Genomic DNA, 12,918 nt, shown 5'->3' with positions numbered 1-12,918 from the left:
TTGAGTTATTAACTAAATAAAAAGTTGATGAAGAGAAATCAATCAAGTCACTTACACCCCTTGCATTCTGAGCCCCTCAATTACTGTGAAGAATACTTTGATAAACATTGGATAGTTATTGCTTAAGCTGCATCATAAGAACCCATACTGTGCATTAGTGGCGTCGAGTAAAGCTTTCGCATCCGGTGCGGAAGTGTCTGGGGATTTAATTTGTGTTGTAGTTATACAATGAAATCTAAAAAAACGGTTAAAAATCCAATCTATATATAATGGATTTCTGTCTGTCTGTCTGTCTGTCTGTCTGTCTGTCTGTCTGTCTGTCTGTCTGTCTGTCTGTCTGTCTGTCTGTCTGTCTGTCTGTCTGTCTGTCTGTCTGTCTGTCTGTCTGTCTGTCTGTCGTGAGGTACCATCTCTTGCAACAGCCGTCGCCGTTGTTCACCTTTCACCGTCGGACGTTGTCAGCACTTTGGTCAGCCCTCCACCTTCGCTGCAGCTCCGACATGATTTGTGTGATTGCACTGCTCACGGCATTCCAGATCATCTCGTCGCGACACATCTCCTCCACAATATTCCCGACATGAAGTGCAGGCAGCCCCTCGCGCCTTTCGGTGAACCTGGGACAGACAAAAACGACGTGCTCCGGTGTTTCCTCCATATCTCCACACTCCGGACAGAGGGGTGAAACTGCGTGCCCGAACCGGTGTAGATATTGCCTGAAACAGCCATGCCCAGACAGAAACTGCGTCAAGTAAAAGTTAACTTCACCGTGTTTCCTGTTCAACCAGGTCGAAAGTACCGGTATCAGCCTGTACGTCCATCTACCATTTTCTGCCGTATCCCATTCATACTGCCATTTGTCCAACGACTCCGCTCTCATCAATTTCCGGATACCTCTGCTTTCCCGTCGCTTGTAGCACTCGCTATCTTCCGCCAGAGTGATGCAGATGGGAATCATTCCGGCGATTACACACACAGCTTCTGTCGAAATGGTCCTATAAGCACTTACGACTCGCATGGCCATGAGTCGGAATGTGCTGTTCAGCTTCCTCCGATTTCGGTGGGTTTCCAGAGCCGCCAACCAGGCAGGGCCACCATACCTCAGTATCGACGAAGATACACTTGCCAAGAGACGCCTCTTGCTGCTGCTTGGGCCAAAGCTATTTGGCATGATCCTCGCCACCACGTTGATGGCCTTTGACGCCTTCCCACATGCATAGTCGACGTGCTGGTTGAAGTTCAGCCGGTCGTCGATCATGACTCCGAGGTACTTCACCGCCCGCTTCGAAACGATGGTATGTCCTCCGACCGATACCTCTGCCCGCAGCACTGCCTTACGATTGCTCACTAACAGCACCTCGGTTTTGTGATGTGCCATCTGGAGCTTTACGCTGTCCATCCAACTACCGATCATGTCTACAGCCTCAGTCGCCAACATTTCCACCTCCTGAAGCGTCTCGCCGATTACCGTTGTTACGATGTCGTCCGCGAAGCCCACGATCTCCACACCTCTGGGTAGCTTCAGCCTTAGAACACCGTCGTACATCGTGTTCCAAAGCGTAGGACCTAGGATGGAACCTTGTGGAACTCCCGCCGAGATATTCTTCACTATCTGTCCCCTGTCTGTGTTGTATACCAGGATCCGATTCTGGAAATAACTCCTCAGTATCCTGTACAGGTAGCTAGGGACCTTCAATCTGTGTAGCGCCTCGGCGATGGCCTCCCAGCTGGCACTATTGAAGGCGTTCTTCACGTCAATCAAAATCACCGCGCAGTAACGGTCGCCTCTTCGTTTTGGTTTAAGCGAGACCTGAGCTTTCTCGATAACTGTCCGAATAGCGTCCACTGTCGACTTTCCTTTCCGGAACCCGAACTGCATTTTCGACAATCCGTGGTCATCCTCCGTGCATTTCACCAGTCTGTTGAGAATAACCCTTTCCAAGAGCTTTCCCAAAGTATCCAACAAACAAATAGGCCTATACGACGCTGGATCTCCAGGTGGCTTTCCTGGTTTCGGGAGCAGCACCAACTTTTGTATCTTCCATTCCGCAGGGAAGAGACCGTCATCCAGGCATTTCTGCAGCACCACCCTGAACATGTCGGGGAAAGCAAGGACCGCCGATTTCAGGGCCACATTGGGGATTCCGTCGGGGCCGGGTGCTTTTTTCAACTTTAGACCTTTTGCCACCGCGACTGTCTGTCTGTCTGTCTGGTGAAGAAGGTGGAGATCTTCATAGACACCCAGTCGCCATGTTGACTGGGTAGTGTGAGATTCTTACTCACTAAAACCACCTCTTATGCGCCTTGCCTTTCCCCCCCCGGAACCACCGTTTGGTATTACTTCGGGAGGAGGCTGTGCTCATGCACTCATCTCTATGAATTGCTACTTCTTTGTTCTTCTCTCCATCTTCGTTGGAGCATCGTGAGTATTTTGGTAATAGCAGAATTAACCGCATTCCACGTGCTCTCTTTTTCGCACATTCGTTGAACAACGTTTCCAGCGTTCACATCTGGGCTGATCTCCCGGTACATTTGTTCTCTTTCTTGGACAAAGCGAGGACAGTAGAAAACCACGTGCTCCGGCGTTTCCTCTATTCCATCACACTCAGGGCAAAACGGTGAACTTGCATGGCCGAATCTGTGCAAGTACCGTCTAAAGCAACCATGTCCGGATAAGAATTGCGTCAAGTGGAAATTGACTTCACCGTGCTTTCTTTGTACCCAATTGATTATATTTGGGATCAGTCTGTGGGTCCATCTACCGTTAGGGGTGCTGTTCCACTCCTGCTGCCACTTCCTCATGGAGTCGGCTCTTGCTGTTACTCGAGCTTCTCTATTGCTCTGTGTGCTTGTCGTTCTCAGATTGTAGCACACACTATCTTCGCTCAGAGTGATTTCGATAGGAACCAATCCGGCTATGACACATACCGCCTCCGCAGATATCGTTTTATAGGCACTGGCTACTCTCATCGCCGTCATCCGGTAAGTTCTGTTCAACAGTCTACGGTTTTGTTGTAATTTAAGCGCTGCTGTCCAAGCCGGACCACCGTATCGCAATATCGAAGTGGCTACACTGGCCAGAAGGCGCCTCTTACTACTGCTTGGCCCTGCATTATTGGGCATTATCCTAGCAAACGCCGTGGAAACTTTAGCCGCTTTTTCACACGCGTATTTCACGTGGCTCTTAAAATTGAGTCGGTCGTCTATTATAACACCCAGGTATTTAAGTTCGCGTTTGGAGACGATAGTATGCGCCCCAACTGTTATTTCTGCCTGCTGTACTGCTCTGTGGTTGCTGATTATCACCATTTCTGTTTTGTGGTGTGCGATCCTCAGTTTAGCATCGTTCATCCAATCTTCAACAGTTTGTATTGCCTCAGTAGCCAACATTTCTACTTCCTCTCGGGACTTGCCTGTTACCGTCAAGGATATATCGTCGGCGAAGCCGGTAATCACTACACCCTGCGGAAGCTTCAACCTCAGCACTTCATCGTACATTCCATTCCATAGTGTTGGACCCAAGATGGAACCCTGTGGGACACCCGCTGTTATGTTAAATGACTCCTGTCCCATGTCTGTGTCATAAATCAAAACTCGGTTCTCGAAATAGCTTTTCAGGATCTTACAAACATAGTTTGGTACCGTCAGTCTGTGCAACGCTTCGGCGATAGCTTCCCAGCTGGCACTGTTGAACGCATTTTTTACGTCGACCGTAATTACTGCGCAAAATCGATTTCCACGTTTTTTCTGCTTCAACACTTTTTCAGCTGCTTCGACAACTGACAAGATGGCATCCACCGTAGATTTATTTTTCCGAAATCCGAACTGCATCCTCGAGAGTCCGTGTTCACTTTCTGTGCATCTCGACAGCCTGTTGAGGATGATCTTCTCTAACAGTTTCCCAAGGGTATCAAGGAGGCAAATCGGTCTATACGAGGATGGATCCCCTGGTGGCTTCCCTGGTTTTGGCAGTAGCACCAGTCTCTGCTTCTTCCACATGTCTGGAAAGTACCCCTCATCCAGGCACTTTTGCAGCGTTGCCCTGAAAATGTCAGAGTTCGCTTGTATTGCGGCTTTAACCGCCACATTTGGGATTCCGTCGGGGCCAGGTGTTTTGTTGACTTTTAATTTTCTTGCTGCCGTAATCAGCTCCTCTGTTGACACTCTCTCGACGCGTTCTTCATCATCGCCATATGGCGTTGCTGGCCAGGTAATCGGATCATGCTTCGGGAAGAGCCCTTCTACGATTTTCTTCAGCTTATCCGGACAGCTTTCACGGGGCATCGATGGGCCTCTGATTTTGGCCATCACTACCCTATATGCTGTGCCCCAAGGGTTCGCATCGGCATCGCGACATAACTCTTTGAAGCAGTTTCTCTTGCTGGATCTGATTTCGTGCTTAAGGGCGGCTTTTGCCGTTTTGAATAATTCTCTACGCTCTATTCTTTCGCTAGTAGTTCTAGCCCTCTGCATTCTCCTTCTCGCTCGGAGACAGTCCGAGCGAAGGGAGTTAATCACCTCGTTCCACCAATAAACTGGGCAGCGTTCGTTTTTCGGTGTTCTTTTTCTCGGCATGGCGACGTCACATGCTCTCACCATTATACTTGTCAATTCACTGGCGCTCGTGTTATTGACTGATCGTTCCTCTCGGAGTACTTCCAGGAAGAGATTTTTGTCGAATTCCTTCGACTTCCATCTTCGACCCTCTGTTCTCATTATTCGTCTTTTTACTAAGTTCTGGCTGCCGACGGTATAGCGAATTGCTTGGTGGTCGCTGTGAGTATAATCATCACACACTCTCCAATTAATGTTTGATGCCAGTGTCGGACTGCAAAATGTGACATCAATAATTGATTCTCGACCATCTCTATGGAAGGTGCTGGTGCAACCTTCATTGGCCAGTCTCACATTCAGCTTTGCCAGAGCTTCCAGCAGACTAAAGCCCCTCGTGTTGGTAAATCTGCTACCCCATTCCACTGCCCAGGCATTGAAGTCTCCGCCGATGACTATAGGGCTCCTTCCTACGAGATCTTCGGTTAGATTGTGGAGCATCTGATCAAACTGCTCTATCGTCCATCTCGGGGGGGCATAGCAGCTACATACGAAGATTCCATTTATTTTGGCTATCACGAACCCTTCATATGCGTTGGATACCACTTCCTGGATGGGGTATCTTCCCGTTGTCTTCACTGCAGCTATTCTAGCTTTGTCGGTCACCCAGTTTCCGTTATCTGGAGGTACTTGATACGGCTCTGCTATGATCGCTACATCGCATTTGGTTTCTGATGCGGCTTGCCATAGCAATTGTTGCGCCGTGTCGCAGTGATTCAGGTTTATCTGGGTTACCTCCATTTGGTTATTGCTGCCATCGCCCTTTTAAAGACCGGGCATCTCGGTCCCCCTGTAGCGTGGTCCTTCTCTTCCTCAGTCGTGCAGAGCAAGCACCTTGGGGGCTTCGTACAATTCTTTGCCAAATGCCCCTTGTCGCCGCATCTTATACAGAGCTCCGATCTGTCAGGTCCTTTACAGTACTTTGCTTGGTGGCCAAAGTCCATGCATTTGAAACACCTAGATACTTGCTGGATAGCTCTCAGGGAGCACACCGTCCATCCGACTTTCATCTTACCAGCCTCCAACAGCTTGCTGGCTGCGGTTCTTGGCAGTCTTAAGGTTGCTATTTGGGTATTTCCAAATGCTTTCCTCAACCTGATTGATATGGGGACTTCTCCCAGCTTAAACTGTTCATTCAGGGCTTCTTTCAATTCGGTATCTGTAGTGATCTCATCCAGGTTTCTACATTCTACCACTGTTTCTTGGGACAGAGCTTTCACTTTCGCTGTTTCGCCCAACGATTTCTCGACAAGCTCTTTATAAGTTGAGCTTTTAATCGTTGGGTCCTTCTTTAATTCGAACAGCAATTGTCCATTTTGAGTTCGCCTTACTTTGGCCACGTTTTCTCCGAGATTTTTCAGGGACGGATCCTCTTTTACTTTCCGCAAGATCTCAGCATATGTTGCAGCGCCCGCTGTAGCCACAATCAGAGCGTCCGGCTTTGGCCTCTCCAGCCTAGGCTTTAATTTTTCTTTCTTCTTCTCTTCTTTTTTCTTTCTTTCGATCTTTTTCCACTCATTTATCTCTTCGTTGTTCTGTTTGCTTTCACCATTAGCCACTTCGCTACCATCTTTCTGTTTCTTTGCTGCCCTTTTCTCTTCAGGAGTTAGTCTTTTCCTTTTCGCGGTTAACGGGGTACTGTCACTCATTGGTGTCGAGATCGCTTCTATCGGCTTACTCTGCACATTCTCTTGTGCGTTCTCCGCCTTTTCAGCTTTTGCTCTCCAGAATTGTTGCTCGCGTTCGGCTGCTGCAAGCGCCGATTTGATTTTAATCGTCAAGGTCCTTATGACGGCGTGAACGTTACTGCGAGGCTTAATGTACTCGTAGAGTTCATCAGATGCCCTTTTGGCCTCACCCAGCTTAGTTTTCTCGTGTTGCAGGTTTGGTTGCTCTCCGATGTATTTATCGCTTGTGGATTTTGGTGCTGGTGGTTGGCTCAGCGGCGGAGATCTCATCACCTGTCCCCTTCTGGCAAAGATGCCAACCTCTTCGATTTCGCTCTCGATTTCTGTTGAATTTGTTTGGAAACTCATTTTTGTTGTTGGGTCCCAACTCCGGGCCGCTATCTCCGCTCGTTGCACATAGTCGCTATCAGTGATCCCATGGTTATCTATGCAAGCAGTGAGGCCATGCAGGGGGTTGACACGGTCCTTCATGGGGACCGTGTTCAGAGCCAGATCAGCGCAAGTCAGGAATGTGACATCTGACGCCTAGTACCTAGTGCCTAAGCCTAGACGAGCATCGAACGTACCCGAAGACTTGCCAAGTTATTACCGGGACGGGGGCAACCGCGCTATTAGCCCACACGCCGTTTCAGGAAGGTGTCACCCTTCCTTACTCAGGGAACAGGATAGCACGATTGTCAGCCTTTAGCGTCGAAAGTAGTTCTCATCCTTAACATGTCCGTTTTCCGTGTCGTACCAGTATGTCGTAATCAGGATCTTACTGGCGTCAACCCTGATGTGCTCGGCACTCCCTACGTTGCTCCTGTACACGGTATTTCACCCGTGCAATCTCCATAGGCTTTACCGCGCCCTTACTCGCGTTGTCACCCGATTAGTCGCCTTCTACGACAGGGACAGGGACCAAGACCCGAAGTGCTATTCTAGGCCGGCAGCTCCACGGCTGGTCTGTCTGTCTGTCTGTCTGTCTGTCTGTCTGTCTGTCTGTCTGTCTGTCTGTCTGTCTGTCTGTCTGTCTGTCTGTCTGTCTGTCTGTCTGTCTGTCTGTCTGTCTGTCTGTCTGTCTGTCTGTCTGTCTGTCTGTCTGTCTGTTTGTCTGATTCTTATGGACTCGGCAACCTACTGAACTGCCATACAAATGAAACACAAATTTCTGCATAACTCGAGAATTAATGAAGTAAATGAAACCAAATTTGGCATGTGGAGATTTTTGGGTGCATTAAATGTTTTTACAATGGTTAGACACTCCACCCTTTCTCTAAGCGCGAGCTACCATACAAATGAAAGACATAATTCGCATAATTCGAAAACTTATCAAGCAAATGAAGCCAAGTTTGTCATGCGAATGTTTTAGGGAACACGATCGTTTCCATGGTGAATAGACACTCTAAATTTTGGGCGGGACGAAGTTTGCCGGGTCAGCTAGTTTGATATAAAACAGAAATATTTGATTCATTTTTTGCGGAGCACTTTGCACCCCTAAAATCGTGTACCCGAAGGTGGTCCGCATCCTCCTCAGTCGACGCCACTGCTGTGTATACAGTTGAAACAGCTTGGAGAAACTATAGCGGATAGAGCATCCGGTTTTTCGTTTATAACGGAAGACGGATTAACATCTATGAGCATGAATCAATTGAAGCAGACTGCGTCAAATTTCGAACGGAAGTATTCTTCAGACGATCATACAAAGGAACTTGTATCAGGGGTGGAAGTTTTTAAGACGCAAGTGAAGGATCTATTCTCTGACCTGACCTTTTCGACACCTTTAGACATTTGGAACATTATTCTCAGATATTCTCTTGAAGCAGTTCATTCTAACATCGCGACGGCGCTCCGAATTTTCCTGACAGTGGTATCGTGCGAACGCAATTTCAGCAAAATTCGCTAGCAGACCTTGATTTAGGTGCAATTGTGAATCATTTTGCTTTAGTTAAAGCACGCAAGGCAAGGATTTGACTAGAGAATAAGCGAAGCTGCGAATAAACTGCTCACATTGTGAACATTGTTATAAGTGAGTAGTTCTCTCCAAATATTACAATCTCAAAACTAGTGGAAAAATCGACATAATAAATATTTTTAGGGGCGCCGTTCTCATAGTTTGCCGGGGGGCGTTGTCTACCCTCACTACGCCGCTGGGTACAACTCACCTGTAGTTTTTGGCAAAAAAAAGCAGAAAACAGAAAATAAAACTGTTTTTTTCTATTGAGTGACAATTTTACGTGTTCCTATTTTTTAAAAATAGTAAAATTGAAAAAATATCATTTTATATTGGTTCGTGCGAGATGCATACAGATTGTATTCATATAATTCCGACATAAGTCGGTTCGGTAGAACTTGAGATATCGTGTACGCCAGTTGGAAAAAAAACTAGTTTCGAGAAAAACGCGTCTGTTCTAGGGTATGAATGCCTAAACTTTATTTTGTACCGTGGGACCCTGGACTTGCACTGGGACAATATCACGACAGGGTTAATGAAACGCGTACGGTACAATAAATGAAAACACAACTTTATTTACTACTAGACGGATACATTTTACTATGGACGATCAGACAACTGATTCGATCCACAACAATAACAAAGGTAAACAACTACAAATGACAACCACATTAAAATACATGTATGCTCATCGCTCAGTGGCATCTCTTTTGTTTTTGTTTGTAAACAAAACACAATACGCTAGTGCCGAAGCTCGCTCCTGATCAGTCTCTTTCTTTCACGCTACAAGCAAATAATTCCCCTTCTGCTTTCTTCCGTACCGCTCCCCTACCCAACTTAGTGACGAAACGGCCTCACCTAGTACCATAGACCCGTCTTGGTTTAACCAACGACGCGCACAAATGGATAGTGGTAATTATAACTAGCGTGGACATTGCTGATTGCATACGTGCTGGCGAATAAGTAGGGAGCGATGGATGAGTGTTTTTTTTTATTTTCGTTCCAATAAGAATATTTCGATGGATTAATTGAAGAATGATATTTCAATGAACTGAATAGAACTTATGTTTGATAGAATATAAATAAAATTTAAATTGGGAACTTTTATGTTGGTTGTTTCGTGAAGTTTCATATCAATGTCCAATTGAAATTCGCATTGAGGCATGTGGCATCGTATTCCGTTGGGTTTAAATCGAAAATGGAAATGGGTTGAGTAAACACTCAGAAAGTAAGTATTATGAATGAAATTACCTTTTCCATTTTAAATATATTTTCTCTATAAAAAAATCAAATTTATTTTTTCTGGTGAGAAAACTTGATAATCGTGTTCGTGATACGCACTATCAAATTACTAATCACCATCTTTCTATCATTATCACTCGGTTATGGACATTAGTGGAGTGAACAAACAATACCTAACAACCAGACAAAACGGCCCTTTTCAGGGCCACCAAATCACTATCGAAGAGTTTAACAATGTTATTTTTCAATCATAACCAAAATCAGCATGTGACAGATACCCTAACGGAATCCTACGTCAACTATGCGGTCGTGTCTCGGACACAACCCTCCTGTGACTTTTTTTTCAAAATTTCTAGACGAGAATACTGCCTTCATTGTTTTCAATACTTTTAATCCTTCCGATCGTAAGTTCCATTACGTCCTCTGTTCCACCCAACCAACAGTTCTGCGTTGACGAAAACATTTCATACATGGTCGCTTTAGCTCAGTGATTTTGCAATTTTGATACACCGCACCGGGTTTTTAATGTAGGTGTCCAGAATTAAATTTCTTCTCTAGGCTTCCATCCAACACACCAACAATTTTTACTGTCAAAAGATACAGGTTTCCCAAACAGTTTGCTGTCAAAAGATTTCAGAGATGCCAACTACGATCGATGTTATGAAATAAACAGTGATTCCGAACTCTAAATATTTCAAGCTCTATCAATACTAAAATCAAACCATTTTTCGAGTCGGGTGGATCATTGTGGGAAAAAGTCGGTAGGTCCGTTGTAGTCGGTAGTCCAGCAACGCTTCAGGACTTCATAGAAAAATCATCGCCGTGGTTGTTCATATGTTCGTGTCAGTAATGCTCTACCGGAACCATTCTACAAAATATATTTTTGCTGTATTATAGCGACTTCAAGCGGCATCTGGAATCAATTAGACCAAAGAATGCCAATTCACCCCACAGAAACGTGTCCATGTCACCCCACACAACATGCAATTAACTTCATTTGTTGTTATCAAATTTACAGCTTCGCTGCATCGTTTACTCTTCTGTATGCGAACAGAACTTTACTGCACAATACACGAAAAGTTTGTTTAATCAGCGGGAAAAACTTTAAAACCACGACCGGAAAATTCACATTTTTTGACAATCAAAGTGCTTGCCGTGTTCATGCTACCGTTTCCTTCCACCTGTCGAATTATACTAAAGTCTTTTTACGTTAGGTACATACGGTTCAACAATAAAAGGAGACGACATTATAAAAAATCCAAGTTAAACCATACTTTTTACGATAAACGGGTGGTCCAAATCACCCCGTATGTCCAACTCACCCCGTGTTACGCTACATATATCCTCTGGGGACTCACGGACGTCTAATTGCAATCGGCTTGGAGCCACTTTTTAGATCTTCGTAACTCACCATGGTCTGTTTAACTCTATCGGCGATTCTTCTTTTACCGATATTTTTTTGCTTGAATTTTTGAATGCTTCTAACGTGAAATCAGTTAAATAACCTCTAGGGGTCAGGTTTCTGGTGGTGACGACCACACCCCGTTTTTTTCCAGACATACGACCGAAACCAACTAGAACATAAGCAGGTCAAAGTGTGCATCAACATTCTAGTCATGTCTGAGAATGTTTGCGTGGCCTATTTTGACTCATAACCTATTTTATTTTGCTGCCAACCGCCACGCCATACACAATGCAATAATCCAATTCACGGCCAACGTAACTTCTTTTTGTACACCAATTGTGCGCTGATTATCGGGGATACAAGTCACCACGATTCCACATCGTTCGTCGATTGGGGGTATGTGCTTCCGTTCAACATTCATGAAGTGTTCAGCAACTTCAATTTCTTTCTCTTTTGTACTTATTATTATGCCGCCATCGGTGCGTTTTTGTCGCTGCCGATATCGATGTGTACCTATCTCTACGAAGCTTTTGTTTACGCGCCGCGCCGAAAAAAAACCAAACGACGGAACAATAATATATGTATTTATTCCAAGTGTTCTGTGTTCATCAAATTCACGCCTTTGGTTGGGCGCGCTTGCGGCGCACTGAGACCACGTGCGCTGCAGTACTTCGTGGACGAGGAGCATGCTTCCAAGTACAGCCACTCGGTGCATAAGTACGAAAAAGAAAAACAGAAGCCCCATCACCGGCAAACGATTGCAGTAATTTTCATCGGAATCGGAAATTAACGCTTCCGCTGCATGCTTCAAAATGGCTATATGTGTGCCACGCCACCACGTTGGTTACTTTCGCCGACGCTGCTTCGATTGAGTGACAATTTTCCGGCTGTTGGGGTGTATAAGAATTTATCACGGCTAGTGAAAGCATTCGTAGTTTGCCTTGAAAAGGCAGAATTTTTGCGCCGGGTAAGTAGGTAAGCAGTGCATGTGATGTTTTTCTCATCATAACATTGACCTGACACAAACTATCGACGCATGCTATTTCCGGACAAATAAGGAGAGCGAGAGTGAGTGAGTGAAATGCGCGTTTGGTGGAATTGTGTGTAATTACAGAGAAATGGAAACGAAAGAGTATGGATCGTATGGATCGTATGGCAGACTAATCAAATTGATTGCTTCCATACGGAGGTATTCGGTGCCGCTGAAGAAACGACGTCAGTCAATTTGTATTGTGAAACGGTGAGCGGGAGCGCGGCATGAAACAGGGCAGCTCAGGTAAACGATATTGAATTTCGATTTAGTCGTGGGAGCTTTCACAGCCCTCCAGCTGGATAGAATTATTTATTCGTATTCCCATCGATGGAAATATTTATGCCGCAATATCTCTATGTCCCGCGTTATTGCCGGAAAAAATAGAGAATTCTGTTACAAAGAAAGCGAGAGTAGCAATCCATTTTGTTGCGCTTTAAAAAAAATCCAACAACGCTATTGATTTTTTTTTCCTGAAACCTTCTTTCCCTCCCCCACACTGGGTTGTTTCTAGCCAGCCACTTTTTAATCCTTTTCAGTGCCACTCGTCATCCTTCAGTTGCAGATGGAGAAATGGAAACCAACATAGACGTGTACAACGAAAGTGCTCCGACAGAGTGCATCCTATTTATGTGCTGTGGTATGAGATGGGAAAACCGTTTGAAAAAATATAACGGACTCGAGTTCTTGTGCTTGGGAAAACTATACAAATGATAGTTGTTATCCGTGATTGTCTTAAATCAGCGAAATTTCTCCAAGAATGCAATACAATGTCGAAAATGTGGAAGGTGGTGCACAAGACATGGCCTTATTGTTGACGTAAAACTTTCAAAAAGAATATTTTGATCTCCCGGAAATGGTTTTTAAGTTAAAAACTATTTTACTGCATACGGATTCTGACGAATTGCATACTAATCGAATTCTCGAATTCATTAATATTCGTTTACTATGCTACACTCTGTCCAACTTCTATAAGCTGCTCTATGCCATTGTAAACAAACAATATATCAAC

The 12,918-nt window shown here is 45.2% G+C and overlaps 1 protein-coding gene across 7 annotated transcripts in view; it reads left to right on the top strand.

Annotated features, from left to right (window-relative positions):
* LOC129772799 (uncharacterized) overlaps positions 1 to 12,918 on the top strand; it is a 107,869-nt gene that overhangs the window by 81,075 nt on the left and 13,876 nt on the right. The window contains exon 1 of one of the 7 annotated variants that reach the window (XM_055776271.1): positions 11,823 to 11,843. The exons of the other annotated variants lie outside the window; for them this stretch is intronic. The gene's annotated coding sequence lies outside the window, so the exon portion shown is untranslated. Of the gene's footprint in view, positions 1 to 11,822; positions 11,844 to 12,918 lie in introns of those variants that run through there. 7 annotated transcript variants of the gene reach the window in all.

Source organism: Toxorhynchites rutilus, chromosome 3 (genome assembly GCF_029784135.1).
Source record: "Toxorhynchites rutilus septentrionalis strain SRP chromosome 3, ASM2978413v1, whole genome shotgun sequence".
Classification (NCBI taxonomy): domain Eukaryota; kingdom Metazoa; phylum Arthropoda; class Insecta; order Diptera; family Culicidae; genus Toxorhynchites; species Toxorhynchites rutilus.
The sequence above is the reverse complement of the archived record's forward strand: the minus strand, read 5'-3'. Positions and strand labels throughout refer to the sequence as shown.